Source organism: Hesperophylax consimilis, chromosome 8 (assembly GCF_061612785.1).
Source record: "Hesperophylax consimilis isolate HC1 chromosome 8, BYU_Hcon_1.0, whole genome shotgun sequence".
Lineage (NCBI taxonomy): Eukaryota > Metazoa > Arthropoda > Insecta > Trichoptera > Limnephilidae > Hesperophylax > Hesperophylax consimilis.
The window spans coordinates 1,819,368-1,844,858 of record NC_142843.1 but is presented as its reverse complement, the minus strand read 5'-3'; the positions used below and the strand labels follow the sequence as shown (position 1 = coordinate 1,844,858).

Sequence of the window (25,491 nt, the reverse complement as noted above, 5' to 3'; positions counted from 1 at the left end):
AAAACGGAGCGAGTTTAATTGCTAGTTAGTTATTTAGTATGCACTTGCAACAGGCAGAAAAAATCCGAATCTTGTTTGCCTAGTACATAAACCATCAAAGTATTCACCCAGAAGTGAGTCATACATTTATCGTTGCAACCTGACAAATAAGTATTTTTCTCATGATAAGGGTTTCCATATTGAATTGGGCTATAAATTTCCAGGCGTGGGTCACCTCGGGCGGTCGCTACACCACTGGTCAAATCCATTCTCATCCGAGAAGTTAATACATAAATAAACACGACATTACAATATTTGTATTACAAAAAGAGCAAGATAAGTTTGACAAGGATCACTAATGGAAATAAACAGAAGTATATTTAACGTATTAGTTCTTATTATAAAGAAGCAATACGACGGAGAGAAAATAAATAAATATTCATGTATAGTGTATTTTGAAATGAAGATTAAAATAGCACAGTCGCATGACTACGTATACGATAAAGAGCCATGGAACATGTCACGTTTATTTACCTTCGGCGGAAACGTATTTTATTGAACGATCGGCCATGAAACCGTGCACAGCTGTTGTATAGTTTTTGCTTATCGAATCGCGGTTACCAATCCAGAAGAAGTGAGTCAACGCCGCCACTTCCTGGTTCGTCTCCGTTGTTTCCGGGGAAGACAGGAACAGCACGACAACCTTGTTCAGCCGCCTTGGACATGGTTCGGAAGTGAGATGCGCTCGATATGGAGAAACTTCGTGAGGCCCACCGGCTGGCGATGGTCTCCAGCAAACTGCCAGGGTCACCCATTCAGCCATTGTGATATAAGTCAGAAACTCAGGATTCCACACACGTATGGGCGAATAATTAATCTAAGTGTCAGACATATCGAAGCTACAAAATTATGTTATTTATAGCTTCTGACAGGTGGAGATAATTTATTTTGACATTACGCAAATCGAGTGAATGCCAAGACAAAAATTTAAATAGATAAACCGATATCATCTGCATTTTAAATTAAGAGTTGGACCAAAATATGTAAAAACATTTTGAAAATTACGACATTGGGCACGTGGGCTGGGGAAAACAAAATTATTTGGTTTACATTATTACTACTTTTACCATAGTTTCAACACTAATCTTATTAAGCAGTTGATAAATATGATATACATTTCAAAGCAACACAGCTGAAATGACTTTGCTAGCTGAAATAATTGCGATGACCTACAAATTTCAGACACAAAAACAGTGCAAATTGCACGAAGCAAGTTTATAAGTGAGACATACAAAAATATGTTCTGCTAGGTGACCGGATAACTCATCAAAATGACAATTCAACACACCTATGAAAAGTGCTATAAAGTTACGAAAAGTGATGAAACAAAAACTAGGTTAAATATGTACACAAAAACTATGTTAAATATGTAACTATTTAACCTAGTTTTTGTTTCATCACTTTATAGCACTTTTTATGATGAAACAAAAACTAGGTTAAATAGGTTACATTATGTAAATGTTCAACCTATTTTTTGTTTCATCACTTTTCATAACTTTATAGCATTTTTTATAGGTGTGTTGAATTGTCATTTTGATGAGTTATCATGGAACCGTTCTGCTATTAGTTATTGTTAGATTTCGTTATGCATATGCGTGATAATTATTATTAAAATTGCTAGCACTAATGTAGAATCCAGTTGAAATAAATTAAACGAAATTTTATGAGAAAAGTTTTATGACATAAAACAACGTGTTAGTTCGTGAATAAAGCAGATCTCATTTCGGTCAAATGCCGAAAACATTTCGACATTACTGCACGTTTTCAAGAACATAAATGAAATTCGTAATGGGTATGTTGGATAAACACAGCAAAGTTAATGAAATTCATCGAAGTAGCAGTGAACACGCACCGTGGCACAGTGGCACATGCAGCCGAGGAAACACAGTGGAGTAATGACTGACGAATGCATCATGGAAGTGACCATTGCCAGTAGCCAATGAAAACGGAACGGTAGCAGGAAGTTGTTGTGATTAGTGTAGTTCACACCCCATCGAGCACACGCACACCAGATGCATTCATCGCAATTAGAACTCTTGTGAGCTCAGGTGCAACGCCGGCCTACGATGGAAAGCAGCGGTGCAACAAGGGTTTAAAATAGGGGTTACAGAAAAACGGCAAATACCGTTTTCTCTTTTGCTTTTGTAATAGATTTCGCTATATTGATATTGTCAAGTGTTTATACCCATATTCCATTCAATCGATTTTGTGATACTGAATTGTGTAAAAAATTATATAATATTTGACAATATAAGTTAAAAGGGATCTTTTTGCAGTGCTGGTTGTTGAGTGTTCGTAACAATTTGTATACATTATTTCCCAGTCACAATCTTACAGACGATCAATGGCACATTTTGGTACGACATGTGCAGACTGTAAACCTTTTTGCATCAGTTAACATATTCAAATAACATTATATTAGGCCATACTTAAATTTATCTATGGTTATCGTATCTCATGATTTGACTTCATATAAGATTATAACGAATGCTTGTTTTAAAAACCATCTTCTCAAACCGCTATGGAGAGTATTCAAAAATGAAGAAAAAAAACATCATGCGCGAATAAGGAGGGGTGCAAAATACATCCTTGGCGGACACCACCGGTAGAAGGAATGTGCAGTTCAGGACCAAGTAAGCAACAACTGGTTATGTCCCAACTCTCAACACAGCGTAGCCTTTTTTGCTTCCAACCCATGATATTGCATATTCCTAAGTATCTACCTTCCAGTTGTAATTAATCCAGCTACTTACAGCTATGAATGTGTCGAGGTTTGGTCGTGTACTGTGAACTATTGAACACAACTGCTCGAGTCTCAAGTGCTTAACAGAGGTAAAGACAATGGCTCCCTGTATATTCTAGGTTTATACATGCAACACCAGCTTGCAGCTGTTCATTTCGTTTCAAAGGTAAACAAACACTGGATGGATACACTCTAAGGCTGATAATTACGAATTCCACTAGTGTCGTAAACACACCGATACGACATTATCTTACTTATTCTGAATGTCGGCTTCTTTTTAAATTTAATATATTATTTCTCCAAAGCCGGTCTCCTGACGGAATGGGAAGCGTTGTTAACCTTGAAATATTTGTATTGAGGTTTCACCGCGTGTATTATATTATGTGGCAGGAATCTAACACGGAATAACTAAACTACTTAGTTGAATACAAATTACGGATTATGACTGTAAGGGCAAAGACCTTCTAATTAGGAGGAAAATTGAAATTTTGTGATGTGTTTGATGATTTGAAGCTATATTTGAAATAGTTGTGCTGTGTAATGAAGAAATGATATTAAAATAAACAAAGGATGGTTATAATTTTCCAGAAACGTGATTGGCATAAAATGAGTCCTTTGTTTAAAACAGTAGGATTTATGACTATCCTGGAGCATGTTAGCTAGTAAGGTTGTGGTTTGCATAATATAACATTGACCATCGTGATCCTGACAGCTCGCCAGTGAGGTATGAAGTGGATACTGGGTACCTACTGGCCGCACCGTGCGAACTGAGGGCAGGTGATACGACCAGTACCAAGCACTACCATCCAGGACTATTCAACCGTGTCTCGTTTTGCAGAGGGTTAAGAGTACGTATTTTTCAGAACGACTCTAAAAACATAGTAGCAAAAGTAAGAGCGTTAAAGTCACGGGCACCACGATGATGTAAGAAAACTTGCAACATACCCGCGAAACAGAGTGGGCTGGTGATCGCCGAAAAAGGAAGCTAGTTCGAAGCTCGTCATCCACCGCCGGTGTCTGGTGTCTGTTCCCCGCTACTACTCCTCACTCCTCGACCTCGGCACTTCAGCACAATATCGGGGAAGAACTATGTACTACTTATTTTACAGGACATTGTCAAAAAAATGACAAATGAAAAGATATCTCTAGCTTCAAAACACCGATAAGATAAGCCTTGACTTGCGCGTGTGTATTTTGACAAAACGCGAGGAATAACACTGGTTAAATTGAGTCGTGATCCCTTTGTAGAAGAAGCACTGGGGGTGTCGGAAGAAAATTTGCAGATTTTTCCTTTTTGCACTGACGCGAGTATGCGACTATTTCCTTTGGAAAAAGAGCGACAAACACTTCGACGCACTGTCCCGGCGCGACGGTCCGCGATCGACTGGCCCGTCCCGTGCCCCGCCTGGCCCCGCCAGCCGCTATCCGCCCGGGGGGCCGCCCCCCACCTGATCCCCGTCACACTGCTGTCTAGTCTAGAGCCGCCCTAGTCGGCAAATTAGTTAGACAAGTGCACCCGAGGGGTTCCGATGTCGCGCTATCAGCATCCAGCCAACAGCAAGCCCAACCCACCCCTCCACACCCTTCTGTCGTCTCATGTCTCTTCTGCCAGACAAACAGAAGGTGTTTTTATTCGAGGGCCATAAAATATAAGTTATTGGACCTTGTATTAGACGAAAACACGTGTGACTTCAATAAGCAACCAATATCTACGTGATGTACGAGATAATAAATTATTATGAGTATTAGATGCGGGATCTTGTATAGACGTTTTACAGAAATATTTATTGTGATGGCATTATGGATATCCAATACCAATTAGGGGGTTGGGGTAGGTACAGATACAGTTTTTTTTTTTTTTTTTAATTTTACGTCTCTTCCAAATGGAACATGTTTTGATAATACAAACGTATAGAGTCACGTGGGGTAACCGTGCGCAATTTTTACATTGGGATTTTTGTATTAAAAAGCTTTAGGTATTTTACTCAATTTTTTTGTTTATTAATATGATCGATTATTAAGGCATCTCAAACAACCATAAAAACCTTATATGGTTCATAAATCAAACAGTTATATAAAAAAGTTTACATGCATGTCGATTGCGTACACTTACCCCATGTGCGGGGTAAGTATACGCATACCGTAGGGTAAGTGTTCGCACCGCGAAGAGTTACCCCCATTGCAATTATCACACTTAAATTGCCCCTTATCGTAGTCTGTGCAGTTCTCATGCCACAATGCTTTATACACAATACATTATATCCAATCTTCTGTTGGTGGATCTCGATATTTCTCCTTGCATTGTGGACAAAAATAGTCCCTAAAAGCCTGTTTTTGTGCTCTCTTTAAACAGTTATGTACGCTGGAATATCCCGCCTTACGCTTTGTGGCGATTCTTTGTGGTGTGACTTTCTTGAAAAGAGGTGGTCGTCCGATTTCCATGGTTTTAAATATTGGTTTTCGGACGATTTTTGCATCTGTATCTCTCTGCTTCTGCTGAAGTTTCTTTTTATAGGGACTTGAGGTAATTATTTCAGACTTGCAAGCATTTTTCAGTTTGCGTAAAACCGCCGAACTTGAACAACATTAAACCCAATAGCTCTCGCAATACTTGTGGGAGTAGTCTGTCTTAAAGCTAAAACAGGGTTACGTTTTAGAAATCCATACACCCAATCCTTGCCAGCCGTTTTTTTAATGTTGTCAAATCTGTTATCGATCTTGTTGATTTCAGCATACTCGTAAACAATTTTTCTCATTGTCTGCATAGTCAGGCCGTAGAACATTTCGTCAGTTTTTTTACAATAATCAACGATTTCGGCCTGAAAATAAATGAATAATTATTAGATCAATAGTTTTACAAAAAAATGACATCTGCACGATAAATTGAGTATCTATTTATCTAAAAATCTACCTCTTTATCTGGTGTAAATTTCGGACGATATCTACCCATTGAAATTGCTATTAATTTTAGTTTTAGGCGTTTACGCAGAGTGGCTTCACTGATCCCAACAATATCTGCAGCAGCCCGCTGACTCTTCCCCTCTTTCATGAGCCTTTTTGCAGTTTCAATCTGCTCTTTAGTGCAAACTGACCTCTCCGGGTGATTTTTCACGTACACATGCGGCATATTTCACTGTAAAAATTAACGAGAGTTGAAATATTATGCTATAAAATCAATTTTATCTATTGGGGTAAGTGTTCGCACTCGTCCAACTGCGAACGCTTACCCCAGCACTTTTACCCCATCACACCAAAATTCAATAAACTTTAAACATCAGATTAGTGGTTATCTTTATTAGAATTATCACTTTGCACCCGTCTAACTTATAATATTTCACTAAAAATTATCATAGACCACGTCGCTCTGACACAGCTGGTTACACAATAGTACACATCGGTAACAGAGATGAAAAATTTAAGAAAAGCACGAAAAAAAGTAATTTACCTACCAGTTTTTATTGACAAATCGGCATCCACTGTACACATGTCCTGCTTCGGCGCGATCCAGAACGCTACTGAATTAAGGAACGCGCGGGCGCTTATCAGGCACAATCTTGTCGGAAACATCACTGCGAACACTTACACTCCGCGTACGGTTACCCCACGTGACTCTACATCCGTAAATGATACATCTAACAAACAACGAAAACATGACTTTGAAAATTGTTGAATAGATGGCAGAAAGTTAATTCTTAGGATTTAATTTATGTAAAACAATAAAAGAAGGTAGAGGTTGGGATACGTGAGTTAATTGGCATTACATGGAATCGTCTTTAATTCCTAATTAAATCTGTTTCAAACCTTGTTTTTGTCCTCCTGTAAAATAGTGGCAAAGGTCCTTACTATTATAATTGATTGCCGTCTTCGAACAGTGATATTTACATCTCGACTGACGCGAATACTTTACAAAACATTGAAAACACAAATAATAAGATGATTAATTAATAAAGATCTCACACGGTTAACTTTGCACGATCGTCGTATTTTTAGTCAATCTAAAAAACATCAAGTTAAACGAAATAAACAAAGGATGAAACAGATGGGCAGATTGATTAAATAATTAGATCAAATGGGGGATTAATTACTTGCAACTGCGAGAACCAGTTTATGAGACAGAATTCAAAGTATAGGTGTAGACTATAGATAGGCAGTATACCTACATACACTATGAACACGCTGGCAACGTAGACTTGTCCAGACAAAAGAAAACGTCAATAACGACTCAATGAGGTCAATCAACGAGTTGTGACGGTCTTAATTAAATCAATTATTGAACAATGAGAGCTCGAATGTAACTGGAACTGGCAGGTATATAGCAATATGCATTTAATAGCATGTGTGGTGTACTTAATATGTGCAGTCTATGTATAAAGCAGTCAATCCGAATTGCATTCTGTTCCCCGCGTCCATTGTCATTAATCAATATTCTACATATTTTGATTCCGCACGACAAAGCGCCTGCATTCTGCACTAGGCAGGCAGAGCTGCAATGTGCAAATATAATTATAGAAAGCATTGCTGTAATTTAATTAAGAGCACGGCAACCTCTAGTGCAGATATATTTACAAGGGCGTGTACGTAAAATAATCAGTGTCGCTGGGGGTGACTTGTCTACAGATAAAGAGGTTATAGTGCGTCTAGACAGATCGTTATCTTTACAGTTTGCAGTACCAATATCTGGAATATTGCAGCGCATCACCGTAAACTTTTTCAATTGCAAATTGCATTCTTTATCAAATTAGCTACAGATGTCAGTGTAATTGCAGTTTATAGTGGAATAGTGATGTTCTAATACATACCCTGATGTTAGTCAGTGAGGCATGTAACTAGCAGAGGAAGGAGGAAATTATACTAGAAGCAGTAAAATGAGATTATTGGTGTTGTAAAACCACGTATGATTGAATGAGGAGAAAGGAAATTAATGTAAGACCGATGTAAACGTAAATAAAGAGAAAAAGGGAAGATTAAGCAGTTTTGACACGTAGACAGGTGATAACAAAAATTAGTTAGGAGAATATAAGACGTGCAAGTGGATGGAAAGAGTCGGGAAGACACAAAACTATCAATTATTGAAACAAATACTTGAGTGGAGTTATATAAATGACATGACGAGTATTTATGAGGTTATAAATGTGGATGAAACAAGCACTATATACCTTGAGGTGATTTTGCACAAAAACGGCGCTATACGAATCATCTAAATATAATAATAATTATTATTATATGCCTCTCCGCCTACCACTGTATGGTGAGACAAGAGTATGGCTGATTTATAATCCTGTAAAAAACGTGATATCAACCCATTTCATAGTAAAATAGTAGACCATTCAGAATATATCGGAACACGTGTTCACGCAGCTACGCTTTTCCTGATAAATATAATTACGAAATGCGACAATATTAATTTTTTTATGAATATGTGGTCCGACATTCGCACAACCCATTCGTGTTTTACCGATAGTTTATTAGGAAATCTGTCAATTCATTCGTTTAAGGCCCGCAGCCCTGTTTTAACAGGACTACGAATAAGTTGATAAGATTTTTAATTATAAATATTTTATATCAGTTAGTTTTCTCCGTGTGCAGTGAAATGAATAATTTTTTTAATAAAATTTGAATACGTATGTCGGATAACGTAAACAAATCCACAGTGTAATTATTCCACGCCTCTCGTCACATTTTAGATAAAATAATTGAGTCAATTGGAGTATTTTTATATCTCGTGTCGGTGTCAATGCTCCATCTCCACACGTATGTATGTGAATTTCAGTATGACATATTATATGAATTTAAATTGGATGCTGTAAAGTAGCTGTACTGATTGTGTAATAATGTAAATACATATTCAATTTAACCCTTCAGGTTTTTAAAATATTTTTCCCAACAAGTCCCAACGCCAATTTTCTTGGAATTTCGGAATTCTCGGGAGGAATCTAAATAGTGACATATATTACTTATTTTTGAAGTTGTCGTTAAAAGAAATACTACTTTAGAAACTAGATCAAATTGTCTTTGAAATATATACATTTGAAAAAAAAAGATCTTTAAAAATTGATAATTAATAAAGAATAATAATTTTGAAAGAATTCGATATTTATAAAACATATTCCTTTTGTGTGGGTAATTATCAATAAAACTGACACTTCACTTTTTCAACTTTCAACTGTCAATGAAAAAATTCCGCCAATTCGTAATCACGCACTTTGACAATTTGTTTAAATTTTATCTATGTAATAATGTATAAATATTTGATACAAACTGTGAAGAATGATTATTTATCGTTCCAATGACGAATATATCACATATCTACGCATTATAGAAAAAATGGTAAAAATACTTTTATAATGTATTGACGCCCGGTCAGATCTGTCCTTCAAAGGCTATAATGGAATATGATGTTTGTGGCTAGTAATGTCTTTCCGAGACCTGAAGGGTTAATTCACATGGAGTAGTCAGATAATTTTTTTAACATAATTTAAATGTTGTTACCCACCAAACGAAACGAATATCCGTATTATGGTAATCGGAACATTTTAGTATATAACCGGCACCGCGTTTCTCCGCAGGGGTAGGCAGAGAGGGTAAACCAAACAATCAGTCTTGGTACACGCTCCTTAATTTATTCACATTAATACATCGACACATACATAAAATCCTTCTGTTATTCTAATTCTATACATGCACGAATTGTGAGTATTGCTGATTTATTAAAATCCGTTAAACAAGTGACAGCGGGACTATAATGACGAAATGCAAAAAAAAAAAAAATACAGTGTGTGGCAAGCGTACGCACGACGGAAGTGAAACTTTTAGTATTCTTCTCTCTCTCTTTTCATTTCATTCTCTCTTTTTTTCTGTCTATTGACATATTTATAAGTAGCATGTGGTAAAAAAAATTAAAAGTTATAAAAATATGGGATTCGAACCCGGGTCCTGCATAACGAGTGTCGAACGCTCTGCCTCTAGACCGCGAGGAGAGGTATCTCGCGTGACGAGAACCGCGTATACAACGTGTACTCCTCAATTGACTTGTCGAGCGCAAATTTTTGTTTTCAAACACGGCAAATGAATAATATCACATAACGTCTCGTTAACGCTTTATATAGGGTCGAATCGAAAATATATCGGCAGTGTAAAGTCATATCTGTCGTTTTTCAAAATATTTCCGTATATTTGTCCGTTTTGGAAAAGATCTATCGTGTTTTAACAGTCTCATACCCGTATGGAGTCTCAATTTGAAAAACATTTCTAAATTTTGAAAAACTCACTTACGGCTGTGTTTTTTACTAAAAAAACTAGTCACGCTCGTCTGCGAGGGTAATTAATCGTGTTATCGGCCTTGATTAGTAATTTTAATGATTCAAAATAAAAATAATTAATCAAAATACAGAGCGACTCTACCGGCTCGATTTGTAAGCTATATTTCGACCAAAATATCATATAGTCAAAATATCTAAAAGTCGCAGCACGAGAGCATTTTATCACTTTTCCTCGTATTAAAAAAATCAGAAAAAGAAAAAAAATAGTTAAAGCGGGGATCGAACCTCGGTTCTTCACGACGACACTCGGGCGCTTTGCCTCTAGACCGCGAAGCTGAGTTTGGAGAGTGACCTAAACTAGGTATATAATATTAGCTAGGCTCCTATAGCGAAATGATCACGGTTTTTCGTGACGGTCATGAGTCGGTTTTACTCCGGTCCTCGAAATTGCATGACGCGCGTAAAGAAGTTTCACTTCAATAATTTTTATGAACACGTGTTCCGACATCAACCTAACACATTCGTGTTTTACTGATAGTTTTGATAATTTTAAGAGATTTTTAATAAATTAACAATATTTTATAACAGTAAGTTTTCTTCGTGTGGCCTGACGTATGCATTTGGTTCACTTGATCGCGTCATGTCTTCCTCGGGCGTCCCCAACTTCTTCTACTATTCACAATACGCTTACATCCCATTTCTCACACACATACATAGTTTTAACGCCCATTTCATTTCTATGACATTCCGTCTTCTTTCGTCCTTCCTCTGCCAGTTCCACGCCTCACTGCTATATATAAGACAGGTATCATCAGGTTAAAATTGACCACTTCTCAATAAAAATACATAATGCAAATAAACAACGGTTGGCCAAAATACGAAAATAGCCGTATTACTTATTATCAAAGCAGGATGAGAAAAAGCGGCTCTCCGGTGTGTGAAGAATTTGGTAGCCACGTCCGGGGTAGTTTTTGTTTTGTTTTACATTAGCGCTCCACACAGAAGGTCCCGAGGAAAATTTCCCACACGATTTTTTTCTCGGGTTGTCTCAACATAGAAATCCCAACTACTTTTCACATTCACAGCACAGCCCGAGACATTAAATAATTAAGTGTGTAAAAAATGTCAATATTTTTTGTAAGCTTTTTAAGGTAATTTCATTAAAGTTCTCCAGTCTTTTAAAAGTACGAGGCGTATCCAGAAAGTAAGTGTACTGAGGCTCTCACGACCGAATGAATTATATTTTGACTGACTCTTCCCCTCTGCAACGAGACCTGTTCAAGGTCAGTACGTTGAGAAGTGTCAACGCGACAACACGTTTCGTGAAAAATGTCAATCCAATCTCCCGCCAAGTGCGAAATACGCGGCGTCATCCGTTATCTCGTTTGGAAGGAAAAACCTCCGTTTGAGGTTTATAATGAGGTTAAAACTGCATATGGTGATAAAGCTATGAATTGTACGAGTGTGTACAAGTGGTATCGCGAGTTTAAAAACGGTTCTCACCTCTTCACCCTCCACCAAAAAGTTCAAAACCACAATTTCAGCCAAGAAAATCGTGGCATCCGTGTTTTGGGACTGTCAAGGCATAATTTTGATTGAATATCTGCCTCAAGGGGAGACCATCAACTCTGCAAGATACTGTGAGACCCTAAAAAAATTGCGGAAGGCGATTCATAACAAAAGGAGAGGCATGCTAACAAAGAGAGTCAGCCTGCTGCACGCACTGAAAAAAATGAGTTAGCTAAAGTGTTAAGCTAATTGAAGTTATGTAACCATCGCCTAAACTTTAGCTACAGTACCTAAACTACTTTATGTGCAGATACCGTCGTTGTTTAGTAAAATGTGCTTGAGCTATTACAACTAAACTTTAATAATAGCACACTAAAGGCTTACTTACCTAAACAAAATAATCGGTTTGGTTAATTAACCTAAAGTAATTTACTAAACCTATTTCACTTTAGTAACTTAAGTTTATGTGTTACTTCCCAAAGTATTTAGTTAAATTTAACTAAACATCTAGTTTGGTTAATTTTTTTGTTCAAATAGCTAAACTGATGTTGGAATATCTAAATTTGATATTTTTACATAACAATTAGTTGCATTGCACAAACTTGAGCAAAGTATAACAAAACTTTAGTTAAAACAACCAAACACACCGGCCTTTTTGTCGTGTAGCCGCGATGACGCAGTTTTCAGTTCTTAGTACGCACCGCCACCGCATGTGACGCCATCTTGACAGTTCAGATATTTGCGTGTTTTGTGTTGTTGTTCTTTTAAAATGTCTGAAGATAAAGTGGATAAAGTTATCAAGCCGTGTTGTGTGAAGGGCTGTAGTGACAGACAGTAAACACGGAGTATATCAGGGTAAATGGGCCTGGTGAATTGATAGAATCGAATACGTATCCTACCCTATAATGGCGAGATATGCGTTAGTTAGCGGCTGCCATTTCTCTATTAAAAACAAAAAGCCCAATGGATCGCTGCGTTTCAAGTTCTGCACTGCCACTTTAAATCTACCCGGCATCGGAAGTTATCCAGATTTAAGACAGTATCGCACCCGTTATGACGAAAATACAGGTGTGAATATCCCTTTGTCTCCAGTGTTCCATGCAATGTGTAACTTAATTTCACCTAAGAATTGAATATATTTTTAGACCCCATCCGTTTTCCATCAGGACGATGTGATGTCATAAAAGACCATAATTACTTGCAATATGATATTTTAGTTCACGAACTTTGGTTAACCCGATAAATATGTTTATTTCAGAGCTTGATAACATCTTACCGGGTTTCAGCGGTGTGGTTCCTTCTGCCAAAAAGATCATCTAAAATTATAAAGGTAAACATCTCTTCTATGTTACTTGTTATCCAATATGCAGATCTTTTCTTTCTTTCCTTTGACCACTAAGATCATTTTGTTTTCAGACATCAGTGTTCCTGTTGCTGTGGGACCCAGCTGCAGTAATTCAGTCGCTAAACGGAAACACGCACTGAAAAAAATGAGTTAGCTAAAGTGTTAAGCTAATTGAAGTTGTGTTCCGCCAGGACGGTGCGATGTCTTCAAAGACCATAATTACATCATGGAAAATATAAATCCTTCCAAAAGGATCATGCAGAATTGCAGAGGTAAAAATCTGTTCTATTTTACTTGAAAAGGAATAATATGCTATGTGTTCACAGACGTTGGTTAACCCGATAAATATGTTTATTCCAGAGCTTAATATCTTACCGGGTACCAGCAGTTTGGTTCCTCCTGTCAAAAGGATCACGGTAGGTAAGATTACATCTGTTCTATGTTACTTGATAAGGAATAATATCGTCGGCTTAAAGTGTAAACCTGCTAAATCCATTTTGACTGTTTTTACGTTTATTATACCATTCAAAAGAGAAAAAAAATACACAAGCTAGGAAAAACAGCTAGTGTCAGTTTTGGCTTTAAATTGACAAAAACGCGTAAAACTGCCAAATCCATTGCGTCAAAAGTCTGCTGCTAAGTCCATCTTAACCGCCTTCTGTATAGAGTTTTCGATGACAGCACGCGTGCTCTTACAAATAATGACATAATTCGGTGTTAGCACTTACAATGCCTTTCTCATATAAAAAATAAAGTTGGTTGTTTTCAGGTGAAAAATGTAACAAGCAGTAATTGTTGAATGAAACACTAGTATATTATATTGAATAATTTCGCGGGTAAGAGATAAGCCGCCATAGCTCAGTGGTCAGAGCTGTCGACCGGAAATCGAAGGGACACGGGTTCGAGTCCCGTTGGCGTCATGTATCTTTTATCAGGAGATTTTTCAATGTGGATGAGTGTTTCAGGTGAACAATTATTGCTTGTAAAATAATTGTTAAAAAAAGAGTAGTTTATACTATAGAACAAAGCTCCAAATACACAATCTTGCCTTAATTTAAAGAACAAAGATGGCAATTGCTAATTATGGAATGAAACCGAAGAAGGTTTAAATTCGAAAGAGTTTGCAAGTATATGGGTCAGTTTAATTGAGAACAAGGTTTTACGACAAAATGAACAAGCAAAACCACATAAAATCATTGTTTATAGCGATGGTTGCACGTATCAAAACATGAATTGTGTAACGTCTAATGCATTGCTATTGCCTGCTATAAACCACAACATAATCATAAAACAAAAGTTTCTAGAAGTTGGGCACACACAGATGGACTAAAACATCAATTTTAATAAAAAGACAAATAACTTTGTTTACATCACTTTAGTTGTACACAATCAACATGCTTCATGAACAATGTACACTTCTTCAGGATTGTGTACAAATAAAGTGATGTAAACAAAGTTATTTGTGTTTTTACTAAAATAAATAATGCCATCACAAAGTGAAAACCTTTCCGAAGAAGTTTTCTTCGAAAAATTAAAAACATCAATGTTCCTGCGGAGTATATATCTATTTGCAGGTCGGCAAGGAAAAACCCTAGACCTTATGATGTAACTTACTTAAACCATACTTTTTTCAAAAGCTTTGATGAAGTAAATTTTTTAAAAAGCATTCGTCCTGGACGTGGTAAAGATGACGCTAAAGTTACTGATATTAGAGCTCTTCAGTACACTCCAAACGGTGACGTATTTTTTAAATTGAGATTCACTGATGTATGGAAAATACTACCGCAAAGAAAATCACCGACTTCAATTGCATAGCCTTTTGATTTCCTTAGAAATCACTTTCAAACAAAAATAAAAATTACGAAAAGGAAGTTTGAAGACTTGCAATATTTAAAAAGCATTTTACCTGAAGACTATCGTTATTATTATGATAATTTACTTCATGACTAGTCACTACTCGTATTAGTAATAATTGAGACTGACTGGTGTGTAATGTGATTTATTTTGATTTTATTTTAGAAATATTCAGGTTACAAACTTTCAACGTGTAACTGTTACTTTATGTTAGAGAGTAAAATATAAAGAGTTCAATATTTTTTTGATAAGAGAGAAATTTTGTTTTTAAGAGAAGCTATTATAGTAGAGCATTTAGTTTTAGAATTAAATTACGTGATAATTTTCCAAAGTTATAGAATCTATCAATATTATAATATTGAGACCGAAAAAGGTGTTCCTAATCTATATTAACAAAACGTTGTATTTAGAAACATTACTTTTAATAAAAAAAAAAATGAAGTAGTTTGAAGAGTGAAAAACTGCCAAATCCTTTATTAATAATGTTACTGCACTACGAAAACCTGTTATATCACAAATGTGTTAATTATTAAATAAATACTGAATTTATTAACTCTTCTTTTGATTTATATTATAAAGAATAAAAAAATACACAATACTGTATTAGAACCGTTTCTTAAAATTAATTTTTTTTTTTTTAAGAACGTTTTTTGTCTCTCCTGTAAAGTTACCTATTTGGCCGTTAGCAGGTTTACACTCTAAGCCGACGATATTCAAAATTTTGATCATCCAATATGCTGATCGTTTCTTCCTTTCCACTAAGATAATTTTTTTTTCAGACATCGGCGGCAGTAATTCAGCCACACGGAAAAACGTTTCTTCCCTGCGTAAGAATATTTATAGTTTTTTGTTTTACAATCATTATTTTTTTTCCTTTTGTTTGAATAATGTAATAATTAGCTTGAAATATTGTGTGTTTTCCAGGTAAAAGGAAGAGCATATAAGGTTACATTGGGTCAACCGCAGCTCTTTCTCCCAGGAAGAAGAAAATGCGTTTGGAGATTTTAGGTACCAAGCGGAAGCTGCGGTATGTCCAGCGTAAAAATTGTTATTTAAAGAAACGCCTCTCTATGGCAACTCGTTACAGAAATAGAACCTGCTTGGAAGATTCTCTTTAATTCATTTCACTCTCTAAATTCATTTTATCACAATCAAAGCTTAGCCCGGTCAAAAAAAGGGTCGAAGATATAGTCGCGCGGTTTATTTTTTGCACTTGCTGTATATAAGGGAGGACCAAAATGTTATCGATTCTTATCTAAAATTTTTGCATTACCTTCGCCTTTGACCCTGAAAAATGAATTAGCTTCAGTATCTCTAAAACCGGGAATTAATCAAAATTTATTTGAAAATTTAAAAAAAAACAGCAGTATCTATGCCGGATATTAAAAAATACTGCATTTTAATGTTTCATGATATGAGTATATTTCCTCATATTAACTTCAACGTGCTAAGTGAGGTTCAAAATTCATTCGCAGACTTGGTTACACACTTAAAATGTGTTTCGTGCTCATGAATGCTGTATTCATATTATTTTTTGAATAAATTTATGACTAAAACCTCAAATTGAAATATTTAATCATTTAGAACAATATTAGCGACTCAAATGAATATTTAAACCAGATAAAGATTCGGTCGCAGACTTGGTTTACATTTAAAATGTGTTTTGTGCTTATAAATTTATTTGTGTTTCTTGTTTTTGTCATATTAGTGAAATAAAATAAAAATACTTCACAACATGTAACAAAGTTTTTCATTTTTCTGATAAACAGAGAAATTTTAACATTCAATACTGTCGTAGAAAAGCACAAAGACACATACAGGCAGCGCCGAAAAGAATGTGCCAAATCAGGACACAAACAACTTTTACTATATTTAAGAAAAAATTATTATAAAAAATGATAATATAAATGTGTGTATGATCAAACGTGTTTTCTTTTTTGAGGCTTTGCTGGTAACTGGAAATAATATTTTGAGAGACGATTCTTAACAAAATAAATTTTATGTGAATGAGGTTTTTAATAAGTACATTCTAGTCTTACAAAACATAATATTTATTTATTTAGGTTTTATCTCTCAAAAGGGTTGTAATAAACTACCTGCAACTCATAGTATTTAACCCATGATTCTGAATCAATTCTTGGAGTTGATGGTGGTTACATTTACACCCTGTATTGTTTTCAGCTAAACTGCAAAGCTGCACTTCCTATTTAATACAGATAATCTAACCAAAAAGCTAAGCTACAGTACCTAAAGCTAGCTAGCAGTAGAGAGCTAAAACACCTATATCGGTAGGGCTATTCCAACCGAAGTTTAGTTAATCAACCTAACCATTTCGGAATATTAACTAAATAATAAGGTTACTACATCTAAACAGTTATGTTTTTCTAACCAAACACTACAAAATGGTTTAGGTATATATTTTTTAGTTTAGGTAACACAACTAAACACAGAAAGCTGTCTCAACCGATTAGTTTAGCTAGAATATCTGAATCGTTAGCTGTCAAAAATACAGTTTAGGTAACACAACTAAACACAAAGCTGTCTCAACCGATTAATTTAGCTAGAATATCTGAATCGTTAGCTGTCATAAATACAGTTTAGGTAACACAACTAAACACAAAGCTGTCTCAACCGATTAGTTCAGCTAGAATATCTGAATCGTTAAGCTGTCATAAATACAGTTTAGGTAACACAACTAAACACAGAAAGCTGTCTCAACCGATTAGTTTAGCTAGAATGTCTGAATCGTTAAGCTGTCATAAATAAACTGCTGTTTAGCAAACAGTAGCTAAAAGTTCGGCAGTCACCACAGCAACTAAACTGTTTAGTAGATAATTACTGAAAATTTTGTAAATAGTACCCAAACATTTCTTTCAGTGCGACAATGCCAGACCACACACGGCCAACGCCACGAAGGAACTGCTTGCTTCGTTTAAATGGGATATCCTGAACCACCCCGCGCATTCCCTTAACCTAGCACCTTCAGATTATTATCTCTTTACCTTCTTGAAGCTGTACATGGGTGGAAAAAGGTTTTCAACCGACGAGGAGGTAAAGGAGGAGTGGAAAAGTGGACGAAGGGGTTGGCGGGAAACTACTTCGAGGAAGGCATCAAAAAGTTGATCCCCCGCTTCACCACCTGCATTGAGAGGAATGGCGACTATGTTGAAAAATAGCTTACATATGTACTACGGTAACCATGTAATTTTTTTGTTTCAATAAAAAGATTTGTAACCAAAAAAATTCAGTACACTTACTTTCTGGATACGCCTCGTAATAACAACTCTACTCTTACCACTAATCTTCTAATATATGTATTATCAATAGTAATGGATAGTAAAATAGCAAATTTAGATCAATATCCAGTGTTTTTACTATAGTGTCCTCTCCGAGCAAGTCGTAAACTTTTTAAATAAAAATGTGTTTATCTGAAGTGACTTACCAGGTGAGTATGTTTTCCTGTATCTGTTTGTAAATAATAAGTATGTTTTCCTGTATCTGTTTGTAAATAATAAGTATGTTTTCCTGTATCAGTTTGTAAATAATAAGTATGTTTTTTATTTTTTTAAATTAAACAGTAACTTTGTAAACATCACTTATGGGTAAATACTTAATGCCGACCGGGTTTCGCTACAACCGTAGCCTCATCAGGGCAGTATTATACTGAATTAAATTATAATGTCACATCACAAAGTAACCGCTTCATATGAAGAAATAAGTATGTTTTTCTGAATCTGTTTGTGAATAATAAAATTCGATAAAGACTAGGAATTCGTAATAAATTATATAGAGCCCTTGAAGTGATTTTTCACAAAAACGCGTGTAACGTAAAAGAATTGTGCAAGTTTTATATACAAAATCTATACAAATTACCCAATTATTATTTAATACTGAAGTTCTTCGTTTTCCCTCGACTTTAAATATGAATATTCATGATAAACTAATGTGCAATATGAGAAATCGTTGTATGCAAGTTTTAAATATGAACAACGTGTGCTGTTATGCATCATTGTTTATACCACGAGCATAAACAAACAGTAAAATAATGCGGAACGCCACCAGCAATAATTAAACGATAACAAATTACTAATCTGTATATGGAATGACGCTATTTCTTGCCACATGCCTATCTAATATTTTAGAATGTTTGAAAAACACGATAGTTGTGACCAGTGGCGGCTCGTGACTTTTGGGTTACAAGAGTGCTAATATTACAAAAAATGGCTTAATTGATGTTGTTGTAGCTGAAAATGATTTGTTTTTTTTTTTTTTCGAAAATTGATTTTTTGTATGAAGATTTTCAGGAATTCCGTGCGGCGCACGGCTATACTGAAATTTCCTGAAAATCTTCATACAAAAAATCGATTTTCGAAAAAAAAATAAAAAATCATTTTCAGCCATAACAACATCAGAAATGCCATTTTTTATAATATTAACACTCTAGTACACCCAAAAGTCACGAGCCGCCACTGGTTGTGACATAGTTTCGACTCTGCCCTGTGATAAACAGTGAGAACATCTGTAAGAACTTAGTATAAAAAGCAGCAGGTTGGGCAAGTAGAATGTCGAATTTTAAAGATACATAACATTTAATTTAAATTAAATATAAATAAATAATAAGAAATCTATTTCACTAAAAACTTAACTTTTAACTTGTTAAGGCGATGCACTATGTCGTGTAATATTTTAAATTGAGCCGCTATCAATAACAACCCTTACGCACATGGCGATAAAGTTTAAATTCCCGCTTAACACCATCCGCTTATTTTGATTTATGCAAGAAAAAAACATGGCCAAAAAGTGCCTTTAATTTTATTTTCTGGATGTTCAGGCATAAATATTTAAATTTTTTTCGATCATTTTATAAATAACTTAATTTGCCACATTATACAATAAAATAATAACCGAAAATGGGATCGTAAGTAGGAGATTTTGAACTTTAAAGAGGTTTTCATAGGCCTTATACATTATTTTTTTCTGGACTTATAAAAAGACTTATCTAAAAAATACTCGATTATTTCAAAGACCAAGATGTATTCTACTCGCAGAATTTAATTAAAGCATCTGAAACATTTCTAGGCGACCAAATTTTCAAACCAAAAACACATGATTTTGCATTACTACGTATGGCATCGCCTTAACTTTTTTAATTTTCTGTCTTGTTCTATTTTATGTTTCGTGTAGATTTATTAGTATTTTCTTCTACTTCAATCATTAATATAAATATATAACTATACTAATTTTTATAAATAGGTTAGTAGGTAGGTACGTAAAAACAAAACACATTATTTTCATTATTCAGGGCAGATGTAATATTAAAACATTATTTATATCGGAAAGAATATTCAATATTTTCCAACGAAGAAGTCGCCGTTAAATTACAGTTTCTAACTAATTAAACTTTTACGCATTATTAACAAATGAAGTAAGGAGGCACAAATGATTTTTGCAATAAATACAATCATTTCGGTAAGAAATTAAATAACGATGGTAATTAAATAATATTACATTGTAGGATAGCCCTGATAAATGAATGTAGATTCTCTTTCATCTTCCTACCATTAGATTAAGGTTGTATGGATTATCTGAAAGTATTATTATATAAATAAGTACAGTTTAGGATTGTTGTAAACAGAAGTGGTGCAATCTGTTTTTTTTTTTAAAGAACCGCTGAAGTTTTCAAACAGCGGCAGCGGGTTTTATCTGTTAGTTGCGACAATTATACTACGGTTTCAGGCTACAATTCTGCTTTAAAAAGACTCTCATGCTATATGATGTTTTTAATATACCTCTATCTCTAAGTAGTATAAAACATAGTCGCTATAATAATAATAAATTCTTTATTCCAGGATGTGGGGAGGTTAGTGCAATCCCACACATCCCATAGAGGATATAAGTACAAATAATATTTACATAAAGTAAAATAAATAAAAAGAGATTAAAAAAAATTAAAAATTAAATAGAAAATGAAATTAAGTTAAAGCAGAGAAGCACGAAAATCCATCGGATCTAAGATTGTGGGAGCAAGTATCTTTCTCCAATGGTCTTCAATAAATCTTCGCTATCCGCGTCTGTCTGTTAGTGCTCTTAGTTCTTATAAACTACGCAACGGATTTTGACGATGTTTTCACTATCATTTAAAGAATTTCTTCCGGCATATATTATAATACACGGATATTATGTTTATAGAAGCTAGAGAAAAGTCCATGTTTTGTAATCAAGTCGTAAAAAAATATTTTTGGGCGCTTACATGAACACAGGCTAAACCTTATGAGATATATCAAAATAATGTACTACTCACAGACATAGGAATTAATAGACGAGAAGATAATGGCGAGGGGTAAAATCAACTGTTGAAGAACGAAGGGAGTAAGGCTGACTGTGATTCGTCAATAAATCAATCTGACAGTAAATAGGCATCTCGCATTATAATATCACCATTTACTTCTTAAAAGTAAAATCTGCTTTTGAATGAATAGACATTTTTACATGGGAGCGCAAATTACTCGCCACGTTATGAACAAATTTGCGAAGTCCAAATTCGGCAAAAAAATTCTGTTCTATTTTCAGAGTCGACTATTTCGTTTAAGTATTTAGTTAAGACACTTTTATAAATGTTCATAATTTACTTCCCAGCAACCAACCAGCTTTGTGTTTCGCGTCCAGACGTTTCTCGATGTGATAGTATATGTTTCTAAAACTGATCTATATTATACGATGTGAATATGCTTAAAATAAAGTAAAATAATGCTTATATATGGAATGTAATACGACAATTGGGTTTATTCTCTTTTTCAAATCTATTTTTACAAGTTTTCATAGTACAAGTCAACATTTTGCCGTGTTATTTCGTAAAATGAACCGATGATGCCTCGACCATAGTTCGCACAAGAATGATGACGTCACGTTTTCAAATTTCACTTGAGGCCATACGCGAGCACAACCGGCTCCAATGGAACCGGTATGGGGAGTGGGGATAATACGCTTTTAATCACTTAGGGCAGGTCTACTAATATTCATATGTCTATGGTACTACTGAATTGTATATCTTAAAAGGGCCTACAGAAAGGTCCGCAATGGTATATGTCCATCACCCAAGGATAAATCCAGTAGCGCCGGGTTCACGTCACCTAGTTAAAGTATAAAGCTGTACTAATTAAACATTTTAGCAGTGCATATATATTAACGAGGTCACTGCATAACAGGATTCTGTTTGTTTTTGTTTCGTCTTCATTTCAAACTCATTAACTTTTTACTATGAAAATTCTTTTGTCTTGTTTACTTATATGTATAATCTCTTTTCTTTCGTCTTTCTACATTGTACTACGACTGTCAATAACTAACATGCATATAAATTGCAGTTGTGCCGTTAATCTTAATATATATAAAAAAAATAACCTGATTATGTTTGTTTGAGTCAAAGTTAGTTCTTATAAGTGCCAGGAGTGTTTAGAAAATGATAGAAGACGTCGGGGAAGAAGAAGTACGCGCGAGGAATACTTGAGATACGGAGTCGAATTTTAAGTTGATAATGTAGTTTAATTACAGTAATATTGTGATATACAGTAGTACAAATACTTGCAAAGCATTGAGGACAAAACAAATAAATAATTCCTCAACCTGTACCAAGGCAAATACAAGTGAAACTGATTGTAATATAATATGTATGAATTGGCTCACAATCTTACAATATAACCTGATCCTTCTCTGATTCTCCGAGGGAAATTTCACGAGTGTTGTGGTATAATGTAACGCCGGTGGATTACGTCTGACGTTTGATAATCGTGGTCTTATTGTGTTATAATTCTTCCGACGAAAGACTGTATTCAGCTCGCGTACAATACGCAGAGGTCGTTAAACCAGTCAATGATTTCAATACTGCCCCGTGCCTGTAACACCATTGGATAATAACGTTACGGCAAGTTGGCTGCTGCTACGGCAGGTGACTATAATATTATTCAAAATAATTACATTATAGAACCTATGCAGGTACCTACATTCTATTATTTCACCGGAATTCGCAAGAAATAAGTTCATTACGTTTGCAGGGTTCTTGTGAAAATTCCCGCGGAATTTCGGTTCCTCTTTCACATTTCCGTGACAATTGTGTACGGATGTTTTTAAGTGCAATATTACGTAGGTATATTTATTAACTGTGGGTATTCTAAACGGTGCCAGAAACAAAATGTAAACACGTGTCATCGAATGTTGACGAACAAAGTACTCGCACAGATGGAAGATTGTTAAAAAAATCATTGTTTTAAGTAAGTACATAATAAAAATAATACGCTGTAAAACTTTGCGAATATTCATCTCGATCTAACTAAGCATAGACTTGTTGTCCCTTTTCCACTAAGAATAGTAAGTCGACATAAGCCAGTGACGTTTCAAAGCAAACATAAAATAAATTATATTATATAAAACAATACAACATATATTATTGCATATACCTACAAAAGGTGATAGGAAAACAACAAAAACAGAAATGTAAAATGGTCATGGGGAGTAGTGTTGGGTAGCACAGACATTACAGAATGAGTTTGCGAAAGGTGCTCAAATACTGAAATGAGGTGTTGAGGTGACCACCTCACTACCTCAAAACAGTTGTAGTAATACAAAATAATTTTAATTAATACAAAACCTTTTGTAGTAATTACAAAAAAAGAGTTGAGACAAGTACAGGTTTTCCAATAAGAGGTGTTATTTTGAATAGCCCGCTATTTCGGTAGATGTTACTTTTGAAGTGGTTATTTTTTGACATTTGACAAAGTAGAAACTACGCCATTAATAAAAATGGAACGATACACGCTTCAACAATGTATTGTAATTATTAAAATTCACTTGAGTGAATCAAATGCAAATCATCTCGAGTGATGAGGCCCATTTCCACCTCGGTGGCTTCGTCAACAAGCAAAATTGTCGCATCTGGGGCTCGGAAAACCCAAGAGTTATTGTTGAAAAGCCTCTCTATCCTCAACGTGTGACTGTTTGGTGCAGTTTATGGTCCGGCGGAGTCATTGGACCATACTTTTTCGAAAATGAGGCTGGAGCAACAGTTACGGAGAATGGATTGCGCTATCGAGAGATGATTAATGATTTTTTATGGCCGGAATTGGATGGTATTGATCTGGACAACGTTTACTTTCAACAAGACGGCGCTACGTGCCACACAAGCAACGAAATAATTGATCTTTTACGATTGAATATCAAAATAACACCTCTTATTGGAAAACCCTGTATATTTTGTGTAGTGGCGGGAAATTTGTAGTGCATCTTGTACGAGACATTCGACAATACACCTCACCACCTCTCCAACAGGGGAGAGCTATGGGGATATGTTTTTTGGTAAACTTGTCGAATTCCGCTGCATACAAAGGTTCTTGATTGAAAAACACTTGATTTCAACTTAAATATCGAATGGAGAAATAAATAAATCGGGGGTTTAAGTAAACATGCACAAAATAGGTTTTTAGGGTTTAGTTTGGGTTATTTTAATAATTTCTGCGTATTTCCTAACCTTCAAACCTAACATTGAGAAATAATGAAACTTGAATGCATCTTTTACTATCTCCCAACACATAGTTACTTCTTGTAGTAATTAAGTCCAAATCAAGTGCTGTTTATATTTTTTTTGCGTATTATTAATTTTTTTTTAAATGTGAGGGGGGGGTAAGAAGATGAGAAGGAGGTGGGTTGGGAAGTAAATAAATTAAATAAACTATAGCTGGTCACTAGTAAGTACAAAATAACATCCGGGTTGCCGGCAATGAAATGAAATAAATATTTTGACGACAAATACATAATAAAATCAGTATTTAGCCAGCCAAGGATTAGGACGATGAAATTAACGTATAATGTATAATATCTTATGTTCTATTACTAATATAATACACATTGCAAATCAATAACTTATCTATTGGCACTCCAATTTCTCTTGGCTTCAAATAAATGCACGAATTAGATGCTGATAATAAAATGATGGTACATTCATCCACATTACCAATGGAAGACAATAATAATTAGTTGTAATGGTCTATTGACGTAATTATACACAGTGAACAAAATAATAGAACATAATGAAATATACAATTTACCCTCGTAATATTTATTAAGTATTTAATAGTGATACAAAATTAATGAATCATTATAGAGGTGAACAGAGATTGCCATAAAAATTCACCTGTACAGATTAATTACAATAGAGAAATCTAAATAATTACAGGAGGAGCCACCCGCTATCAACATTATGATTTTTTTCAGTAGAAAGGGATTTGAAGATTAGAAAATTGATTCGTTCCTGTTTTTTCCCTAATTTTCAGAATATTGTAAAAATGTAAATAACCAGATGGCAAGACAAATCTTCCCTATTTGCAGTTTGGCAATACAACAAATCTTTCTAAGAATCGGATTATCAAAAGGTATATTTTTATACCTGAAAGTGGATAAGAATAACAATACCTATGTATTTCACGTACCTACCCTAAAAGGTATTCCAACTGCATAGAAAAATATTTTTGTTTTTTGTCGTTTTATAAATGTATCAATTTAAATACCTGCCAAACTTGTGCAATTTTCTTGGGTGTTTATGAATTGTATGTCAAGAAAAAGTTTGTTACTAGATTTAAACCATTCATAAATAGGCATAAATAACAATTCACAACAACAACAAAATCACAAGGCTGAGGTAAGTACAAATTCATAACAATGATGCTTATAAAAACATCATGTTTGTACTAACAAAA

At 34.9% G+C, this 25,491-nt stretch overlaps 1 protein-coding gene and 1 long non-coding RNA gene across 5 annotated transcripts in view; one reads left to right on the top strand and one right to left on the bottom strand.

Annotated features, from left to right (window-relative positions):
- mrj (DnaJ heat shock protein family (Hsp40) member B6 mrj) overlaps positions 1–25,491 on the bottom strand; it is a 192,191-nt gene that overhangs the window by 166,226 nt on the left and 474 nt on the right. For 2 of the 4 annotated variants that reach the window (XM_089634737.1, XM_089634742.1), the window contains exon 1: positions 3,728–4,154. The exons of the other annotated variants lie outside the window; for them this stretch is intronic. The gene's annotated coding sequence lies outside the window, so the exon portion shown is untranslated. Of the gene's footprint in view, positions 1–3,727; positions 4,155–25,491 lie in introns of those variants that run through there. 4 annotated transcript variants of the gene reach the window in all.
- Positions 12,003–13,306, top strand: LOC149421394 (uncharacterized). Its single transcript, XR_016302497.1, has 4 exons — positions 12,003–12,618; positions 12,809–12,880; positions 12,967–13,167; positions 13,256–13,306. It is a non-coding gene; the product is annotated as an uncharacterized LOC149421394 (long non-coding RNA).